Source organism: Diorhabda sublineata, chromosome 5, assembly GCF_026230105.1.
Source record: "Diorhabda sublineata isolate icDioSubl1.1 chromosome 5, icDioSubl1.1, whole genome shotgun sequence".
Taxonomy (NCBI): domain Eukaryota; kingdom Metazoa; phylum Arthropoda; class Insecta; order Coleoptera; family Chrysomelidae; genus Diorhabda; species Diorhabda sublineata.
Window position 1 is genome coordinate 17,324,339 of NC_079478.1, and position 20,874 is coordinate 17,345,212.

The window sequence follows — 20,874 nt, forward strand, 5'->3', positions numbered from 1 at the left end:
AGATTAAGAAATCATCCAAATGTCTTATTACAACCTCTACTTGAATCAAATATAATAATTATATTATCATCGAAAGAGATACGAAAGTTCGAATTCACAATGTTGAGACCCACCCTGACATACGCCTGTGAAACTTGGAGAATGACGAATAAATCTAAACAGAAATTGGATATCTGGGAGAGAAAAATATTAAGAAGAATTTTTGAGAAAATCAGGCAGAGTTAGTATGGGAGAGAAGATCAAACCATGAAATTTATACACTTTTCAACGAGGCACCGACCAGCGCGTTTATTAGAACAAAATTATTGCAAAAGGCTATGGCTAGAACGAATGGACGAAGACAGACTCTTGAAACGAGTTACATGGAAGATACCAGAGGGCAAGAGGAAAAAAGGTAGATTAAAAAAACGGTGGGAGGAAGCGTTAGAGAGAGAAACATCCAAAGCTGAAGATAAAAAGCCGGGGACCGAAAGAAAAGAAGAGAAATTACAAAGCTATGGACCTAAATAGTCTGCATAAAAGCCTATATATATATATATATATATATATATATATATATACACATTAAGGACTCTGGTGCGTTCCGAACCTACACCCTGGAACTTTACTCTCCCGCTTGAATAGGGAGCAGCTTCGTGTTCACAACTTGGTACCCTCCAGACCAATTATGAATTGCCATCACTAATCAGTTCATCTGTAAATAAAGCCAATTTGAATTATGGCGAAAGTAAACCTCTATATCTATTAATTAGAGTGGAAATTTGTAATAGCTTCTTAAAGTATATTTTTAACACGGAGAAGTCTATAGGTGTCGATATAACAAGGTAAGATATACTCTGAAAGTAAGCCCGTATAGATGTGGGTGATGCCATTCGGAGTTTGTGGGAATATTGCATGAAATAATTATTCACATTTCTGGTGGACACTTGAAGATTGTTTTCTATTGATATTTATGAATTATTTGTGAGTATGGAATGGATCGAGTTAATAAGAACAATCAGTATTTAATAGGAACCTAGAAAAATCAGTAGACTACCGTTAATACATAAAGACTACAGAAGAGTTTTATATTTGAGTTTTAAGTAAAAAGTTCAGTCAAAAAGAGCTCAATTGTCTGAGATGTCTTAAAAATAGAAATAATCTTCTTAGACTTACAATTCTGGTGGACTATTCTATTGGAGTAAAGAAACTGTCAATTTTTTTTGCTTCTTGGCTTGAAACGACACATTCAATTCAACTAATTTTATAATAAGATTATAATTTGCGGAAACATAATTTTCTTCTACCCACTTTATGGAAGTAGCTAAGACAGTTTATAGTAGTAACCTATTAACCTTTAAATGGTGGTGATGATAAATTTAAATGGGTTTAAATGAAATTTAATTCAGTTTTTTTGCTTAAATATTGTTGACTCAAGATTACGATGGTCAGTGATAGCATGCTTAGAAGATCTTGCCCCAAGAGTGTGTCTTCTTATGTGATTTATTCATTCAGTGATCTTTCTTTGGACTTAGGAATCTCGAATCCGCCATTATTAACACAATTACTTCGTATTTAATAGTTTTAGAAACATGATTTGAGCACAGAAATACCTAAGGTAACAAGGTGACTTTGAATTTCCAGTGCATTTTCAGGCAAACAGTGAGGAATTTTAGAAAGAACAAAATACCAGGAAAACGTAAAATCAAAATGACCTAGCCTCCACAAATTTTTAAAAAGTAGAGTGTATCGTATGTGTCAACTTCTTCACCTGCAGTTAAACATGCTGTAGCTTGCTAAGGCTAGTCTCTAATTTTATGAAGAGTTCAATTGCTTTACTTTCAACTATTTTCTCTTTGTTTATTGAAGACGCCGTACGTTTTATAATAAATAGTATGGAGTGCGTTAAATATAAACCTCGTGTATTCTTAAGGTATTATTGGAAAACAAGTTTAAAGTAGCCGTGGCAGCAGGGGAAATATGTGAAATTGAAAGGGAAGACACAGTTGATAAACAACAAGCGTTGGTTTAATCGCTTTTATAGTGAAGATTTTGCACTTAAGGTGTCGTTCGCACTCATCTACTTGGGGTATTGAGGTTACAAGGAAATCAGTAGAAAACGAACTAATTCGCCGATTATCGGACTCCCTTGGACTATCTAAAGATACCATTGTTATTGAATAGTGCCACAGGAATTAACCGAGATTCAAAGGTTTAATGTACTTCGAAATCATTCCAGAAGGTCAAGGTATATCAATTTAGAGGTATATAGTGGATAGCTGAGATGAATGTATGAGGTATTTTCAAAGAAATATCCAGGTTTAGGTAAAAACAGGATAATAGTAAATCGCATACTGTGGAAGTTTTTCAATTTTTTGAATAGATAACTTCAATTTTGTCAAGAATGAGTTAGTTACATATTTTGTTAAAAATAATAAATTCTACACTTGTAATGACTGAACTATGCAAGTAAATATTGTGAAACTGTCAAACGTTAAATGTGGAAAGTGAAACTATTTTAATTTTATAACGTAGGAAAAAACTTACAGGTCTTTCATCATTGTTTTTAACAATCTCGCTATCAAAAATTTTAAATTGAATTTGAATGCATGGTAAAAACGACTACCCTCCGTTCTATATTTCGTTTGGAGTGCGCCTTTGGCACATATGGTGTCAGTGATGTGGATTAATTTTGAAGAACATTTGGTACTATCTGATTCAGATAATTAAGGGCCAAAAATGACTTGCCATTAATTTTCTAGCCCTACCTTGCTTTTAATCTATTTTCACCTACTTTAATGCATAGGTATCTACGCAAAAATTACAGTTGAGAAGTCGTTAAGTTTGAGTTTATTTGTCATATAAATGTATTATGGAAAACTGCATTATCTAATCTATGGTTCTCATCTAATTTTGTTTCTAATTATCGTGAAGAATAGATGAGAAGTTTACTTGGCAAATCAACAAATATGTGATAGATGTGGGTAATAAGAATATTTTTAATCGAAAGGTTTATTTTTATGAATTTTAAATTTAGATCTCCCCTTACAATATCTCCTCTGATAAACTAAATTAACAAAATTTTCCATAGAATGATCCTGTACAGTACAACAGAAATTATTATAATTTTTTAATTATCACTAATATAATATTGTAACAAAAAGCAAAAAGATTTCGTCACAGTTGTTGTTAATAAAAAAAAACAATCAATTTTATTAATGCTGAATGGTTAAATGATATTACCCTTCTAAATTAATGCTTCTAACGTATGTGTGGTCTGTATCATTTTATAGGGCCTTTCCATTGATAACAATCTAACCATCAAACTCTCCAAATTTTAGGTAAATGTTCGAAAATTAATTGATAAGAACAAGGCAGAATGATGGATGACAACGTTGGGGCTTTTAAAAACTTGAGTTAATTGTAATTAGTTCAAATATAACTCGGTGACAGGGATGACAGAGGCGGAGCGACTTTTCTTGGAAATTTAACCAAAATATTTTTTTTTGTGTTTTTATTAAAAGTATGGAGAGTATGGAGAATAGGGAGAAGAAAGATTACATTTTACAGGAAAACATTTGAAGAAGTGTCAAGTTTTATATGTTAAAAATTATTTTAAAAACTTTCTAAAATCACGTTGCTGTAAACAAATATTATGGTATGAATACAGCAAATCTGGATGATTTGACGTATGTCTAGGTGAATAATTTAATATCATTTGTGACTCAAGCAGTTCTATATTGATTTGCGCTGTACAAAATAATATAGCGTAAAAGAAATTTACTCTGATGTTGATGTGCCACCCCCTTTTTTCAGCATTTCCGAACTTTTCATATACATATATTGTTCTTCTTACCTCTACTCTCCATATTTTATAAGCTTTTATTAATTATTAGTACCTGTATGTATGTTTGTATGTTATGGCCCTGATTTTTCCTACTTTGACTGATCAGACGAAAATACACAAAATATCTAATTATTCAGAAAATATTCATCCGGATTCACCAATTTCTTTTTGTATCCTTCGCATGAAATAGAACTACTGGGCGAACTACGTAACCACGCAGTCCCAGACTTACCAAATTGAAATGCAACAAGCAACACATCTGTACATATTAAAGATTATTAAAGGCTTAAATCGAATAAAAAACAAATTGGGCTTGAAATCAAAAAATATAATTCAGTTTGAAAATACTGAGAATCATGCTTTTAGAGGTAGGTATACAGAAAGCTGAAGAGCTATAAAACTTGCTTTTAGCACTAATAGAACTAACAAGTTAAAAATAATTATTGGCATAACTATTACACATGCATGAGGTGCTTTCTTTGACATTTTAAAATTGACTACGTTTCGGAATGAAACTAGTAAAAAATTATATCGAGTGTTATCGAGTCCAAAATTTCTACATCATCATTTTGAAGGAGTTACGTGAATGCGAAATAGGAGAATAAAGGAATACGGAGACCTATAAAGTAAGTAAATTTTCGGTAACGGAAAAATAATTCGAACTAGCCGGAATAGGAATCGAGCCGAAATTTACTGGTTACGCCCTAAAAATTTTAACAGATAATCTATCCTTGTAGCTATTTACAGTTTTTATATTTCAGGCACTTCTATAAGAGACTAGAAACACTACTGTCCACCTTACCGCAGAGAGGTAAGAAGGAGTAATGGAATGGGAAGTGCTATTTACTTTAATCGAAAAAATTATTCAGGCAGTCTCAGGACTAAAAATTAGACATAGATCTATTGGCTACAAAACGCGAACATATTTTGAAAATGTAAAAAGCACTCTATGCTGTAATAAAAGTGACATTGATACTCTCATCAGTAAATTTATTTTTTACTTTTTAGTTCGATTATTACTAAAAGCGTGTTTTCAATTTTTTCAAAACTTTTGTATATTTTAAGTAGAGGAGAGTGGAATAATTCGTCTGCAAACAATTTCATATTAGTTATTATCGAGGTAATGTGAAAAAAATAATAATAATTAGTCGAAAAATTTCGAATTAAAATGAATTGATGACAGTATCATAAAAGAATGACAGTATGCGGGAGTTCACGAATCAAATATCTAGTTGATGAAAAGAATAAAAATGCGAAAAGTGATTTTTGTGTTTTGATTTAGAGAGATTCTTTGATTGCTATTCCAACAATATAACTCATTAAAATGTCAGAATATTAATTACTAAACACTCATTTATTCGAATGGATTCGAATGGATTTAAAAATCTAGTCTTGATATTAATATAATATAAAGCGATGGGGTTGATACTTCATTATATACTGATTGTGTCATTAATTCTGATTAATAATTGAACATGTTGATATTGTCCTATTCATTTGAAGTGTCTTATTTGAAAATGTATAAACACATATACGAAGATGACAAACGATTTCCTTATTTAAGATTGGCTATAATGAAAATTTTTCCATATTTATACGTATGGAAAAGGGGGGCGAAATGGAACCCCGAGATACAACCGGACGTCATCAAACATAGTATAGTATAGATCGTGCTATAATCTCATAACCAAGCATCAAATGCTTTATTCAATTTCTGAGTACATACAGTAACCGTGACTTGTAGGTTGTTATTTTTGTTTCCTTTGTCGTCCTACAAAAATTGTTGTCCCCAATATCTTGAGTAGGCAGTTAATTAGGCAGATAGATTACTAACTTCACCGTCAATTCATACAAAAACAAACAAACTTTAAAACTAGGTCGAAGAGTCACTCTGTTCTATTTAGTCATGTAATCGAGAAGAAGATTGCATAAAATGTAGATTGGTTTCGGTCTTTTCAGGAATTATCAGTATGACATATATTTTTCTATGCTCAGAATTTTTGATCTTAACAAAAGGCGTCTAAATGAATCATGGTCTTACTCACTATTGTTACATTAGGAATAGGATTAGAATTGCAATTATTCTATCAACCGAAGGAAACTGTCAAAAAATAATTTTTTTTCACGCTATCCCTTCGACCAATCCGAGGCTGATTTCGGATTATGAAATAAGTAGGAACGGATTTTTTTTATCCATCTTTTATCTATTATATTTATATTAAACTATACAATATACAATCACAGCTATAAATTATAATAAAAATATGATAAATAATACCAAAAATCAAATACTCTAGGTTAAAACATTGTTCTAAGCAAGCCAATTTCTGACGGAGCAAGAAGAATCCGAAATCAGTTTTGAATGCTTGTAGAAACGTTAGACATTATGATCACTAATTTATTCCATTGCTTGTTAGATATGTGTAAGATCGGAATGCTCACGGACTATTTCCGACTTTTTTTAAAACGAATCTAATATTACCTTTGAGAAATCGAGATGGAGATTTCTACTTGTAACTGTTAGTGTTGCTTTTTGGGAATTTTTCATTTGATTTTTGAGATTTGTGGTAAGCAATATGATTTCGGAATTGCTCATTTTTATTTGTATGAGAATATTTAACAGCTCTACAAAATTTTTAACGACTTTGCCAATTTGGTCACTGCGAAGAACAAAATTATCTGTCGAATAGTCTTCTCGGGATATTAGATTAATTGAAGGCGACTCGACTTAACAGACATGAATGTTGTTGTGTCCCAAAATGTAATTTTGAGAATCATTAGTCGGTTTCAGGAAAGTGGAACTGTTGCCGAAAGGCGAAGAACCGGAAAACCCAGAGTAAGAACCACTATTGATGATCGTTACCTGGGACTTACGTCTTCTAAAACGAATACCATTGCGAAAAGTAACAAAGATTGGGCATGGGTGCACCAACTTTGGCGTAATGATTGGAAGATCGCGATCTTCTCTGATGAGTCGCTAGAGATTGTTTTAGACAGTAGACGAGAACGAATGTGGAGAAATTCATCAACGCTTTTGCATCAACATCTTAGAAATTCACCCTTTTTGAGGAGGTACAATTATGATCCGGACAGGAATTTTATGGCTGTACAGTTAGTTGTACTGAATGAAAATATGACATGAAAGGTGTGAAAGGATCAAGTATGGCCAACATATTGCCATAATTTCATGCTACTATATTCATTTGGTTCATTTTTAAGCTAATGCTAGATCACATTGAACTGCAATTATAAACACCCAATGACGACCACAATCCGCGAGCAGTAACCATTCAGGAGCATAGAAACAAAAGTCTTTGAACAGAAGTTACACGGCATTCGGTTTTGTTGAAAGCTTGCCAAGATGTGCTGCTGTGATACGTGTAAATGTAGATCATACAGAAGATTAGCTATTGTTTAAATAATTCGTTTAATTAAACTCCTTGATAATTTTGTTTTTTGATTATTCTTTATTATAGATTAGCACTCAGCATATCTGTGTAGATGATTGTATGATACATTTTTGGCATTCAACAGTTAACAAGTTTGAGAAATATTATTAATGGAATTTAATAAATATCTATAAACTTTGAATAGCTGTTTAATTAAGTTAAGCATACTGTAACGATATAGGTTATTCACTGAAAGTGTATACACGGGAATAGATTGGCTATAAAAGGAAGTGGTCAGAATGTGGACGAACAATGATCAATCATTAAAGGCTCTGGTGTTACAAAAATGTATAAATTATGAAATTGTCGTATACAAAATGTTTATAAATATTGATATCAATATTTTTAAGACGAAAAACACGCAATGCGTCGTGTAATTTTTTATTGAACGATAACTTGTTTAAATTCGTCCCATGTAGCTCTTTAAATCATAATATTCCATTAAACGAACCTAATTACATTTCACATTCAACGCAACTACACTACATGGATGTTGTGTTTTTAATTATATTAATTGAACAATTTTATTATGGCTTTCATTTAGTAAATAACATGAAACTGCGGCTGATGTGTTAACAACAATATTTTTCTGATAAGCTTGTGACGCTGTTTTGATGTTGCCACTGGAAATATGTTTTATGCAAATTTCAATAGAGAAAACTAATTGCTCTGGGAGAAAAATATCATTTATTATTATTAAAAAAAGATAACCTTGTATTTCACACATGTCAAGTTGATTACAAACATTGGAAAATAAATAGAAAAAAAGGTGAAACCATGAATTAAAAATTAGATATTTGCATTAGTAGTGGATATTTATTATGCAAATCAATAAATTTTATTTTATATTTGTAAATATTTTCGTATAAATTTCCAGCTGAATAACTTTCAATTCAAATGTTATATGTTTTATTTTAGTAAAATGCATGCAATTCGATATCTACGTTTCCCTGTAACCCACTGGAACACGGTTAACTAACCATAGGATCTATTCCAGCTAATTTAAATATAAATTGTAGCACATACGTACTCTATCAACAGTATATCACACATCTTTCTTACGAAAAGAACCACCAAAAAACATTTTAACTCTAGTTTTGTCTGCTCAAAGTTATACAAGTAAACTTCTTCATTTTCTTGATAGGACCCTTTCTTGTTTAAATTGGAACATTTAGCTTTATCATGAGTTCGTCTAGAAGCACTGAGCTCTGGCATAGTAGTCTCGGTTCTGTCTTCTTGTCCATTTTATTCAACATGATCTCTCCAACGTTCTTCTAATCATTTCACCACATAGTTAATTCCTTGTCTTCTCTAATATTCTAACTACTCATTTTATCTCCGAGGCTCACTATTTTTAATGTTCTAATCGCTTTCATTTTAGTATTCCTTATTGTTCTCTATTAAATCTATCTCACTTTATATTCCTACTCTAAGGTAATTGTTGTCGATAACTACTTCAAATCTATTCGGATCTTTGGCTATTACCAGTAATTTAATCTTCTTAGTTAAGATACTTATATGATATTTATCTGTTGCTGCCTTCATCCTTTGCATATTAGACGCTGAGGGTCATCTTCATTCTCTGTTATTAGTACTTCATCATATAATTTTTAATGATCGATCTCCCATTCTATAACATGCGTTAAGATAGGTTTTAGGAGGAAATCACTAAGTAATTTTTAACGAGGCACATTAATTGAAAAGTGAACATATATTGAAAAACTGTAATTGAAATTCCAATTTATTTTAATAGGAATTTCTCTATATTAATTTATTATTTTAATTTACTGGGATGCTTATGCTTGATGGTTGCTGAATGGAGATTGTATATTAGGTTCCAATTTGGTTAGCTTCAGTCTCAAAACTTCACGTTATATTATATTTCTTTTTTTATCAGTTAATCATTGACAGCACTCAATCCACGTTTAGCTGAATATGAGATGGAGACGGTAGCAATAGTTTTATAGCACATTTTGTTAAATTTGAGTATTTGCTTTCTGTTTACTCACAAAGCCATACCATACCGTCCTTAAGCCGGCCCTATCCAGCTAAAATGGAATTTTAAAATTCGGCGCCTTCGTGCAGCGCCTTTAATGTGTTTATTATAAATGGCGGATCATGGTTTATTACAGTATTTCAAATAATTTCGAGGAAAGTCTTTTCATTCTAGAACATTATAGAATTCTATTTGTGATATAAAAATAAGTTTATGTGGCGCAGTAGGTTAGTTTTCAATAAATAGTCGTAGTGAAAAGAGCTAGTTAGTTAAAGTTATGAGTAAATTATTATAAGTTAAGTGTATTGTATAGTGTGGAAGTAAATTAAGAACGTAAGAGACAGTGTTTATTAATTCACCCCACTAATAGAAAGAATGTAAATAAGTTTGCGATTTTTTATTTTTGAGGGTTTTGCTAATTGTTTACTAAGGTTATAATTCTGAATACACAAGCTCATATATGTATGTTTTGCTGATCTCAATGAAGCTTTTGATAAAGTACGTATTCATGATTCTAGAACAGAATACAATATACAAGGTGTTCCGGGAAAAATTGTCAGTGGATGACATGAAAATAATGCTGCAGCTAGCAAAATAAGAATGTGTTTGACGAAATAAATAATTTAACACTACTATCGGAAGGCTAGGGGAGACTCATGCCCAATGGTTAACAACCCGGAACTTCTACAGTGACAACCAGTACAATCTAAAGATAGCAAAAATGAAATTTTCAATAAATTTTTGGAAAAAGGTACTCGATTAAATATATGGCTTAGAAGATAGTAGATTTTTAGATCGTTGTACGACAATGTATTGATATTTAGTTAGCCTAGACCAGTTCCATGCATAAACAAAATATTGCGTTACCATAGCAGCGAACAATAACTTATTAGAAGTGTCAGTGTAAAGTTTGATGACGAAAAAGTAAACCAGAGTTACGCAATAAATTGAAAGAAAAAAGATGTCCACCGAAATTGTGAAAATCGAAAAATTGGAGTATCGAGCCATCAAGTATCTGTATTTAAAAGGGTTAAGAGGTAAGCAGATTTACGAAGATATGCTTACTACCCTTGGTGATCAATGTCCTCCGTATGCGACCGTGAAAAATTGGACTGCAAGCTTCAAAAGGGGTAAATTTTCCATTGAAGATGATGACCGAACGGCAAGGCCAGTTTCTATGTCAGATCCCGAAAATGTCGATGCAGCTCATGACATGATTTTATCAGACCGAATTGGGCTAAAACGGATATCTGAAGCACTTAATATTTCATACGAACGCGTTCATCATATAGTTCACGTCAATTTGGACATGAGAAAAATTGCTGCAAAATGGATCCCCAAATGTTTGAATGTTGACCAAAAGCGTGCAAGGGTAGAAGCATCGCATTCGATCTGTACTCGATTTGAAAACGACGTAGACTTCTTAAATCGAATTAATACTATGGATGAGACTTGAGTACATTACTACGATCCAGAAACAAAGCAACCATCGATGTAATGGCGACACTCTGGTTCTCCAAGACCTAAGAAGTTTCTTGTCCAAAAATCTGCTGGAAAAGTTCTTGCTAATTTTTTGAGATTGCCATGGAGTAATCATGATGGATTATTTGGATAAGGGTAGAACAATAACTGGAAATTACTCTTCAGCATTTCTCACCACTCTACGGGAAAAAATTAAAGAGATCTATCCAATGGTGGTTTGTTTTTGCAAGACAACGCTCCTGCACACAAATCTCATGTTGTCATTTGAAAAATTCGTGATTTAGGGTTTGAAATTCTAGAACACCCCCCTTATTCACCAAATTTGGCTCCGTCCGACTATTATCTATTTCCTCAACTGAAAAAAAGTTTAAAAGGTCGTAAATTTTCTTCCAACGAGCAGGTAATAAAAGCTGTGGAGGTTTGGTTTGCAGAGCAAGAAGAAACATTTTTTTTGAAAGGTCTAGAGACGTTGCAGGTTCGCTGTAAAAAATGTATCCAATTAAGAGGAGAATATGTTGAGTAATAAAATATTTTGACATTGAAATCTTGTTTGGTTCTATAGTAGGCTAAGAATTTTTCAATATATCCTCGTACATGTCAAGGAAACCGTTCGTCATAAATAGACATTCTTAATAAAATTATCATAAACTGATTATTTATTGAAAATATTTATTAGGGTATTGAAACGCAATAAAATATTTCTAATTGAACTACATAAGGTCGAATATCGTAAAATTGAAATGTAAAAAATTCATTTGATTAGCCTACAACTAACAGAAAAACTATAATAAATGTTCTAAGGGGGGAACTTGCACTTCTACACACTTCCGAAGTCTACAGGATATTTCTTTGAGCTTAGAAGAACATTTCAAGATTCTGCATTATAGCGTCAAAATGGAAGTTTATTCTATCGATCATTTCGTTCCTTGTGATTACCGGTGTTCCATATACCGAGCTTCTCAGATATCCCCAAAAAGCCGAATCCGTTGTATTTAATTCAAGGGAACGTTGTAGCCATGCAATTTGACCTCCCTGACAAATCACTCTATTAGGAATAATGTTATTAAGATAATTTCCTTTGAATACGTAATTAACCATTCAAAGAATTTGAATTGCAAGAAAGATCGGCTTATACCTCTTTCAAGTGAATCTTGCATACTCTTCACAATAGTCTCATGTTTTATAAAATGTGTCAAAAGTTTCTAGAACTAATTGTTAAGATACAACTTTTACCACTAAACTTTGTTTATTCGAACTACGTTTCTGGCTTGGGTAGAATGCTGCAGAATATTTGGAATTTACAATAAATTCACTAAGTATCTATTCCATTGATTTATTTACAATATTATAAAACAAACTGCAACATGCCATTTTAAACTGCCAAATCTGGCACGCGTGTAGAGATTGTCAACCTTCATTAGCTTTAATTAAAATTGATAGTTTTGCTTTCGACATTTCAAAATTAAATTCTATATTATTCCAATTGAGCCATTCTACAACTCTTTCATTTGCTGTCATTGGACCATTATTCAATCGTCTACTATGGTAAAACGCATTGGCCATACAATGTAAGTTTTTTTCATTTAACCTACTTCATACTTTCGAGTTAATTAATCTTTAAAAACTTTCGTTTTCATGTCGTGGCGGTAATCGTCAATCTATTTTGATTCGAACCATCATCATAAACCTACGTGTAGAATAATTAAACGGCCAAACTTTACCGGGAGGATGTTCTTGTTCAATTGAAAGTCCTTCTAAGTGGAATGTCCCAGGCATTGTGATGTTCTTGTCTACTCGTACTAGTGTAGCTTATCTTAATCTAGGTCTCATCTAAAAATAAATCTTCTAGTTGTTATTTCTTTTGTTTGTAATTTCTCACCGATATTTAGGTAGAAAAGCTGGAATATCATTTTTTTATCGCAAAAAACTGTTCCGTTTCCTACCAAATCTAAAAAAAAATTAAAATAAAATTAAAGCATTTGTCCGCTTTTTAAGGATATGTGTTTTTATATGTCAATCAACCTGAACTTATGACGCGAGAAATTTCAATATACCCTCTAAGTCTCTCATACGTCCCGCACTTAACTTGACTAATTATTCAAATAACAGTAAAAATTGTACGCCAATTGTTGTTAAATTCGATTTTTTAACAATTCACCTACTTCACGAATATAGTATAGTACCTAATGCTTTCAGTTATTTCAGCGATTTAGAGTGGCTCTCCGCATTTTCAAATATAAATAGTTATTTCCATTAATAAATTCAACTAACACAACTGATAGATTTGTTAAAAATTTGATCGGTCAGTAATTTAGTTTTATAATATAAATGTTAATGACGTGGTCGTCTCTAATAAAATTACCATAATGCCACCTGATACTCATTCTATCGTCAGCTGGATCTTTTTTTTATAAAGGCGTAAATGACATAAATCAACCAAATAATATGACGGAACTAAATTTGAGTGTACGCCTCTTAACAATACATAGTTAAGACAGGATTAGAAATTGTAGAGTGATTTCATTTAGATATGTTAATAATTATAATATATTAGTGTAGCGGAATATATTGAGAGTCGAAGAGGATTAAGGTAATTGAAAGTTTTGTTTGTTATAGTGTTTAACATAATTATATCTATCAATTATTTCGTATCAATAATTTTGACCACACTATATTTAACATTGTCTGTTTAGAGAGACTGTTATAATCAAATTTTCACTAACTATCAATCAAAGTTCAACTTGAACTTTCGTATATTTTATCGTTTTTCATGACAATACAAGATTCAATAGAAATAATTCCTGAAATATTTAGTAATATCGCGTTTTACATGAAACGAATTTTTTTTGTTTTATGTCACTCTGTAATATTTTTTCAAATATGGCTTCAAATGTAAAACAGCTACTGTCGCTATTGGTTCGAGAACGCAGCTTACAATACTATAGGAGTCAATATTATAAGTAGCGTTGATAAAAAGTCAATTTTTCTTGAAAAAACTTGTGAATTTCCACTTCAAAACCTTTTTTTAGTCTTGTATAAAAAAAAGCTGTGTAAAATGAAATTTTACTTCTTCACCGAGATCTTTCCTATTTTTATTGTTAATTATGTCCTGAAAAACATGAACTAATGTAACACTTCCAATAACCAAAATATTATTTTGTTTACGTATTTTGTTACGTAGAAACTCACTTGAAGTTGCATGTAATTCAGCAAACTGAATGTACTCGAAGCGTCAAATTTTTATCTGACATTCAAAAAAAAATTGTTTTAAAAAGAGACCTAAAATCAAGACGATCTAGAAACATAATTATATATTATATAAATTTCTTTAATTTTTTCAACTTTTTGATATGTTCAAGCTTCTGAATGCTCTTGATTTTAGGTTTCTTTTGTTTCAAAATTAGGTTTTTCTAATAATTTCTGAAAGATAGATAAAATTGATGTTTCGACTTTATGAAAATATGATATTGACACTGACAATTTACGTATTTATATTAATCAATAGATCATGTATATCATGAACAACAAAATAGAATAAAATCAAAATAGAAATTTGTTCTAATAAGAAAAATTAATTTCTCCTTAATCTTTACATTTCAAATAAGTAGTCGTAATAAATTGAATTATTTGTAGCTCTATTACAATCTAGAAAATAGAGCTATAAATTTTACTCAAATTATTTTTGAACTTCTTGGAACCATTTCTATAGGTATTATATTCCATTCCAAGAATTTTAAAATTTTTATATCTGAATTTTTTTGATATATCATGGTCCGTTAATGCATTATTTTTTGTCGTATTGATGACCTTTTAGTCTAAATACTGAGATGTCTGCCCTATGTAGACAGCGCCACAATTAGTACAAGGCACTTGATATATAATATTGCTTCTTTTGTTTTTTGGTGTTTTAAATTTTAATGTAGTGAAATAATTTAATGTATTATGTATATATATATATATATATATATATATATATATATATATATATATATATATATATATATATATATAAAGGACATGATATATTATGAAAATATTTCACTAAATTAAAATCTAAAACACCAAAAAACAAATGAAGTAATATTATATATCAAGTACCTCATACTAATTGTGACACTGTCCACATAGGGCAGACCTCTCAATATTTAGAAAATAGAATAAAGGGTCATCGAGACGATTAAAAAAATTAAACTGCATTATTATGACGCTTTATTTTATCCCACAGACCTTTTTTGTGAGGTTTTAGTTATAAATTGTCTTGATTTTATGCATTTAATTGAAACTTGTATAAAAACCCAACAAAGACTCCGTTTTTAGCATATAACAATACTCCTTTCAGATAAATATATTTGAGCCTTACGTATGCAGCCAAAGTAAAATTCAATCTTTCCAATCCTACCCTTCTAAATTACTTCTTCAAGAAATTCGTAAATTCTTTTTCAAATAAACCTAGAAATCCCAAACCTTTCTATGCCATAATTAGATCATATCTAAGCGAATTAGCTCACCTCACTCGACAAACACCACACCAATCATACGCTAATCGAAGGACACTTTAATAACATACTCAATGAGTATCGCAATCGAATATCGCAACACTAACCTCCAAATATATGCTGAAAAGCTCCTCCAACCCCATCCACTCTCACTGCTGAATTATATGCAATACGTCGCCGCTTCATCAAATGTACCTAATCACTTCATATTTACAGATTCCCTTAGTTCAATATAAACTCTTCACACCACAAGTTCCTTAGCAATCAAAATCAAGCAGCAACTACAATATATACAAGACAACAACAAAAAAGTAGCATTTTGTTGGATCCCCTCACACACTGGAATAATAGGAAATGAAGAGGCACACCTGGTCATTAAGGAAGCTGTAAACAGTAATAGTGCGGAGTGCGTGAACTATTGAACTACTTCCGATATTAAATCAATCCTAAAGCGTAAAGTGTTTAATGAATGGGAGAACAAATGGTGAACGTCCACATATAAACTTCGTGAAAGACTCTGGCCCATAGCTACTTATTTGATGCGAAGCCTGAACAAAATGTAGCAACTTCAATTGCAAATTTACTATAAAACACATAATCGTAGAATGTGCATCGTTTAACTCAGAAGATCATCATCAAATCTACCACTCGGAACAATACGTAAAATTTTAGGACCTAAATACAATATTAATTACCTTGATCATAAACTTAATTTAACAAATCTGTAGATAAAACACCTAATTTTTACTGAATCGCTAATAATCAGTATGCGGTTGAAGCGAATTTTGTAATAAAAAAAACTCCTGTCAATTGATAAGACAAATACCAATTTATAATAGCGTTATTTTCATGTTATAACGGGTTTAAATGTTAATATTCATTTGTTATTCATATCCCAAATTAAATTCTTCACAAACTCATAAAATGTTCAGTGTTACGCTAATGCAACGAAAGGTGTTTTCTATTAATAAGAATCTTCAATTGTTGTTCATATCTATCACATTGATCTTGAGGATGTCATGTTAGCCAGAAATTAAATTGCCACACCAAATTAGTGGTTCGTAAACAATTCACTTAAACGTTAATTTTTATCTCTTGAATCTTACAACCAATTCTCTGAATGTAATAAGTGAAAATTATTTTTTCAAATGATCGGTTCTAAAAACATGCTAAATGGAGAGGCAGGATTGATGCACCAAAACCAATGTTTCCGGAATGAAGCACGAAAAGATAGTTGGCTAGCTTCGGCGGTATAATTTGCTTTTATGGAACATATGTGTTGTTAAATGTTAATAAACAATAAGTATTATTAGATTGACTTTATTAATAATACATAAATGAAGCACAATAATACATGAATAAAAGTATGCACGTAACGCAGTATATAAAATGCACTTGAAAAAGTCTTTCGTTTAATTATAAATGAATGGACTGTAAAAAACACTTTTGTATAAACACTGATAACTGGATGTGAACTGCTGAATGCGACTGGCTGTCGCGTGGGCTGGTGGCGGACTGACCGTGGTGGGTCATCCTTCGGGGCTCTTCAGACGGAAGGGGAAGAGCAATAAAATTTGGCTCTCTTGGTTTCCCGTCTACCTGGCATTTTCATTTCGCACAGGCACAATTATATTTAGTGTGCGCATCGTTGCTATACTCCAACACCCTTCCTCAACGAACGCACACCTGCAGTGATTTATTGACATACTAATCCGCCTTTTTCTGCAAAGTATCGTAGCTTGTTTTTTCCTAATGGCTTTGTTAGCATGTCAGCAATCATTTCATCTGTTTGGCAGTACTCGTCATAATCGACACCGTATTTTTGAGAGAAGCCTCGAGCCACGAGGCGAGCCTTATATCTCTCCACTTCTCCTTTCACGTTGCGTTTTGTCTTAAACACCCATTTACAGCTGACGATGTTTTGTTCGCTAGGTCGCGGCACGATTTCCCATGTGCCATTTGATTGTAAAGACTCGATCTCTTCATCCATGGCTTTCTGCCAATCGTCTTTATCGGGCCTTGATAAGGCCTCGGTCACAGTTAGCGGGTCGGGCTGTTCTTTTACTAAATTAGCTGTAGCTTCATACCTGGCGGGCGGCACGCCTCTGTTTGACCTGTTGGAGCGCCTGACCGCTGCTGGGGCTGCATCAGGTATACGAACGGGCGGCGCGAATCCACTCAAACCGCTGCCGCTCCCTTCTTCTGCCGAAGTAAAATCTTCGTTGTCTGACCCATCTTCATTGCCGTGTGTTGATTCGCTTGAACTGCTGTCATTGTCTTGACTATTCTCGAGGTCTTCATCGCAGTTGCCGCATTTCTAGAATATAATCTCAAACTGTGTAGAATCGTCTTTCTTCAAAGTGTCACCAAAATGCACATCTCGACTTATCTTTACATTTCAAATAAGTAGTCGTAATAAATTGAATTATTTGTAGCTCTATTACAATCTAGAAAATAGAGCTATAAATTTTACTCAAATTATTTTTGAACTTCTTGGAACCATTTCTATAGGTATTATATTCCATTCCAAGAATTTTAAAATTTTTATATCTGAATTTTTTTGATATATCATGGTCCGTTAATGCATTATTTTTTGTCGTATTGATGACCTTTTAGTCTAAATACTGAGATGTCTGCCCTATGTAGACAGCGCCACAATTAGTACAAGGCACTTGATATATAATATTGCTTCTTTTGTTTTTTGGTGTTTTAAATTTTAATGTAGTGAAATAATTTAATGTATTATGTATATATATATATATATATATATATATATATATATATATATATATATATATATATATATAAAGGACATGATATATTATGAAAATATTTCACTAAATTAAAATCTAAAACACCAAAAAACAAATGAAGTAATATTATATATCAAGTACCTCATACTAATTGTGACACTGTCCACATAGGGCAGACCTCTCAATATTTAGAAAATAGAATAAAGGGTCATCGAGACGATTAAAAAAATTAAACTGCATTATTATGACGCTTTATTTTATCCCACAGACCTTTTTTGTGAGGTTTTAGTTATAAATTGTCTTGATTTTATGCATTTAATTGAAACTTGTATAAAAACCCAACAAAGACTCCGTTTTTAGCATATAACAATACTCCTTTCAGATAAATATATTTGAGCCTTACGTATGCAGCCAAAGTAAAATTCAATCTTTCCAATCCTACCCTTCTAAATTACTTCTTCAAGAAATTCGTAAATTCTTTTTCAAATAAACCTAGAAATCCCAAACCTTTCTATGCCATAATTAGATCATATCTAAGCGAATTAGCTCACCTCATTCGACAAACACCACACCAATCATACGCTAATCGAAGGACACTTTAATAACATACTCAATGAGTATCGCAATCGAATATCGCAACACTAACCTCCAAATATATGCTGAAAAGCTCCTCCAACCCCATCCACTCTCACTGCTGAATTATATGCAATACGTCGCCGCTTCATCAAATGTACCTAATCACTTCATATTTACAGATTCCCTTAGTTCAATATAAACTCTTCACACCACAAGTTCCTTAGCAATCAAAATCAAGCAGCAACTACAATATATACAAGACAACAACAAAAAAGTAGCATTTTGTTGGATCCCCTCACACACTGGAATAATAGGAAATGAAGAGGCACACCTGGTCATTAAGGAAGCTGTAAACAGTAATAGTGCGGAGTGCGTGAACTATTGAACTACTTCCGATATTAAATCAATCCTAAAGCGTAAAGTGTTTAATGAATGGGAGAACAAATGGTGAACGTCCACATATAAACTTGGAGCGCCTGACCGCTGCTGGGGCTGCATCAGGTATACGAGCGGGCGGCGCGAATCCACTCAAACCGCTGCCGCTCCCTTCTTCTGCCGAAGTAAAATCTTCGTTGTCTGACCCATCTTCATTGCCGTGTGTTGATTCGCTTGAACTGCTGTCATTGTCTTGACTATTCTCGAGGTCTTCATCGCAGTTGCCGCATTTCGAGAATATAATCTCAAACTGTGTAGAATCGTCTTTCTTCAAAGTGTCACCAAAATGCACATCTCGACTTATCTTTATGCCATTTGTCTTGATGTCGAGAAGGCGATAAGCTTTCGATTCTTCGGAGTAGCCGACGAAAATTAATTTCTCGGCTTTGTCATCTAACTTTTTTCGCTGCTGATCGTCGATGTGTCTGTAAGCTACGCAGCCAAAAATGTGTAGATGCTTTAAGTCTGGTTTGATGCCGTACCATAATTCAAATGGTGTTTTACCTGTCGCTCGCGTAGGCGATCTGTTTTGCAAATAACATGCAGTGTGAATTGCCTCACCCCAAAACTGTTTGCCTAGCTGAGCGTCCGAAAGCATACATCTTGTAGCGTCTGTCAAATACCTGTTTTTTCTTTCTGCGACGCCGTTTTGCGGCGGCGAATAGGGCGCGGTGTACTGAATGCGAATCCCTTCCTTTTGCAGATATCCGCGTAAATCATTATTTACGTATTCACGGCCTCGATCTGATCTGATCATCTTGACGGTCTTGTTGAACTGAGTTTTCCCCATCTGCACAAACTGCTTGATGAATTTCGTAGCTTCATTCTTATGCTCTAAAAGATACAACTGCGTGTATCTCGAAAAATCATCGATGATGGTTAAAACATACTTTTTACGACCGACCGTGAGCTCCGGCATTGAGCAGACGTCTGTGTGAATTAAATCGAGTGGAGCTTTTGTCTCGCTAAATGACTGTTTTGGAAATGCTAAGCGAGGCATCTTGCCCTTCAAACAGCACTCGCAGATTTCCCGCATACCGCAATCGACTACCTGGATGCCGGTAGCAAGACCCTTCGCTGCCATCTCCTTTATAGCATCTGGATTTCGGTGCCCGAGACGTCGGTGCCAAACATGTTGGCAGCTTTCGGTGTGTCCTTCACTGATTTTTTCTTTTACGACTTGATTGGCCGTACAGGCCCTTTGCGCTGTCTTTATCTCGTAGAGATCTGAATTTGAGGGGGCGCGCGCGACTGCTTTCACCTTTCCATCTTTTACGATGCTGCAGCTATCCTTTTTAAAAATAATTTCGTAGCCGTCGTTGGTCATTTTCCGAACCGACAATAAATTTGTCCCCAAACCGGGAACGAGCAGCACGTCGTTTATTTGCAGTTGTGAAAATTTTTCGCCGTCGGCCGAACACTTTATGGCCCCAGACCCCTTGCCTTCGATTGCCGCTCTCGTCTCGTCTGGGAGGCAGACAAATCCCTTTTTACTGGGGTCTATCTTGTCGAAAAATTCTCGAGACTGCACCATGTGGCTCGTTGCGCCTGAGTCCACAATCCAGCTGCATTCTGTTGTCCTTGCGCCTAGACAAATCTCGCGACACGTGTAAGCAGTTCCTGTCTGTTCGCGCTCCTCGGAAACTTTATTGCCCTTTTCCTGCTTCGCTTTCCAGGCCTTATATTTATTGCAGTTTACCTTGATGTGCCCTTCCTTTTTGCAGAAGAAACAACTTCTTTTGGATGTCTGATTGCCGCTGCTATTTGCTTTATGCTCGGCCTTCATCGCTGTTTCTTTGCCTGAAATCTCCCTTACTTCTTGAGCCTCTTTGCGCCTCATGAATTCGTCGATTAATCGACT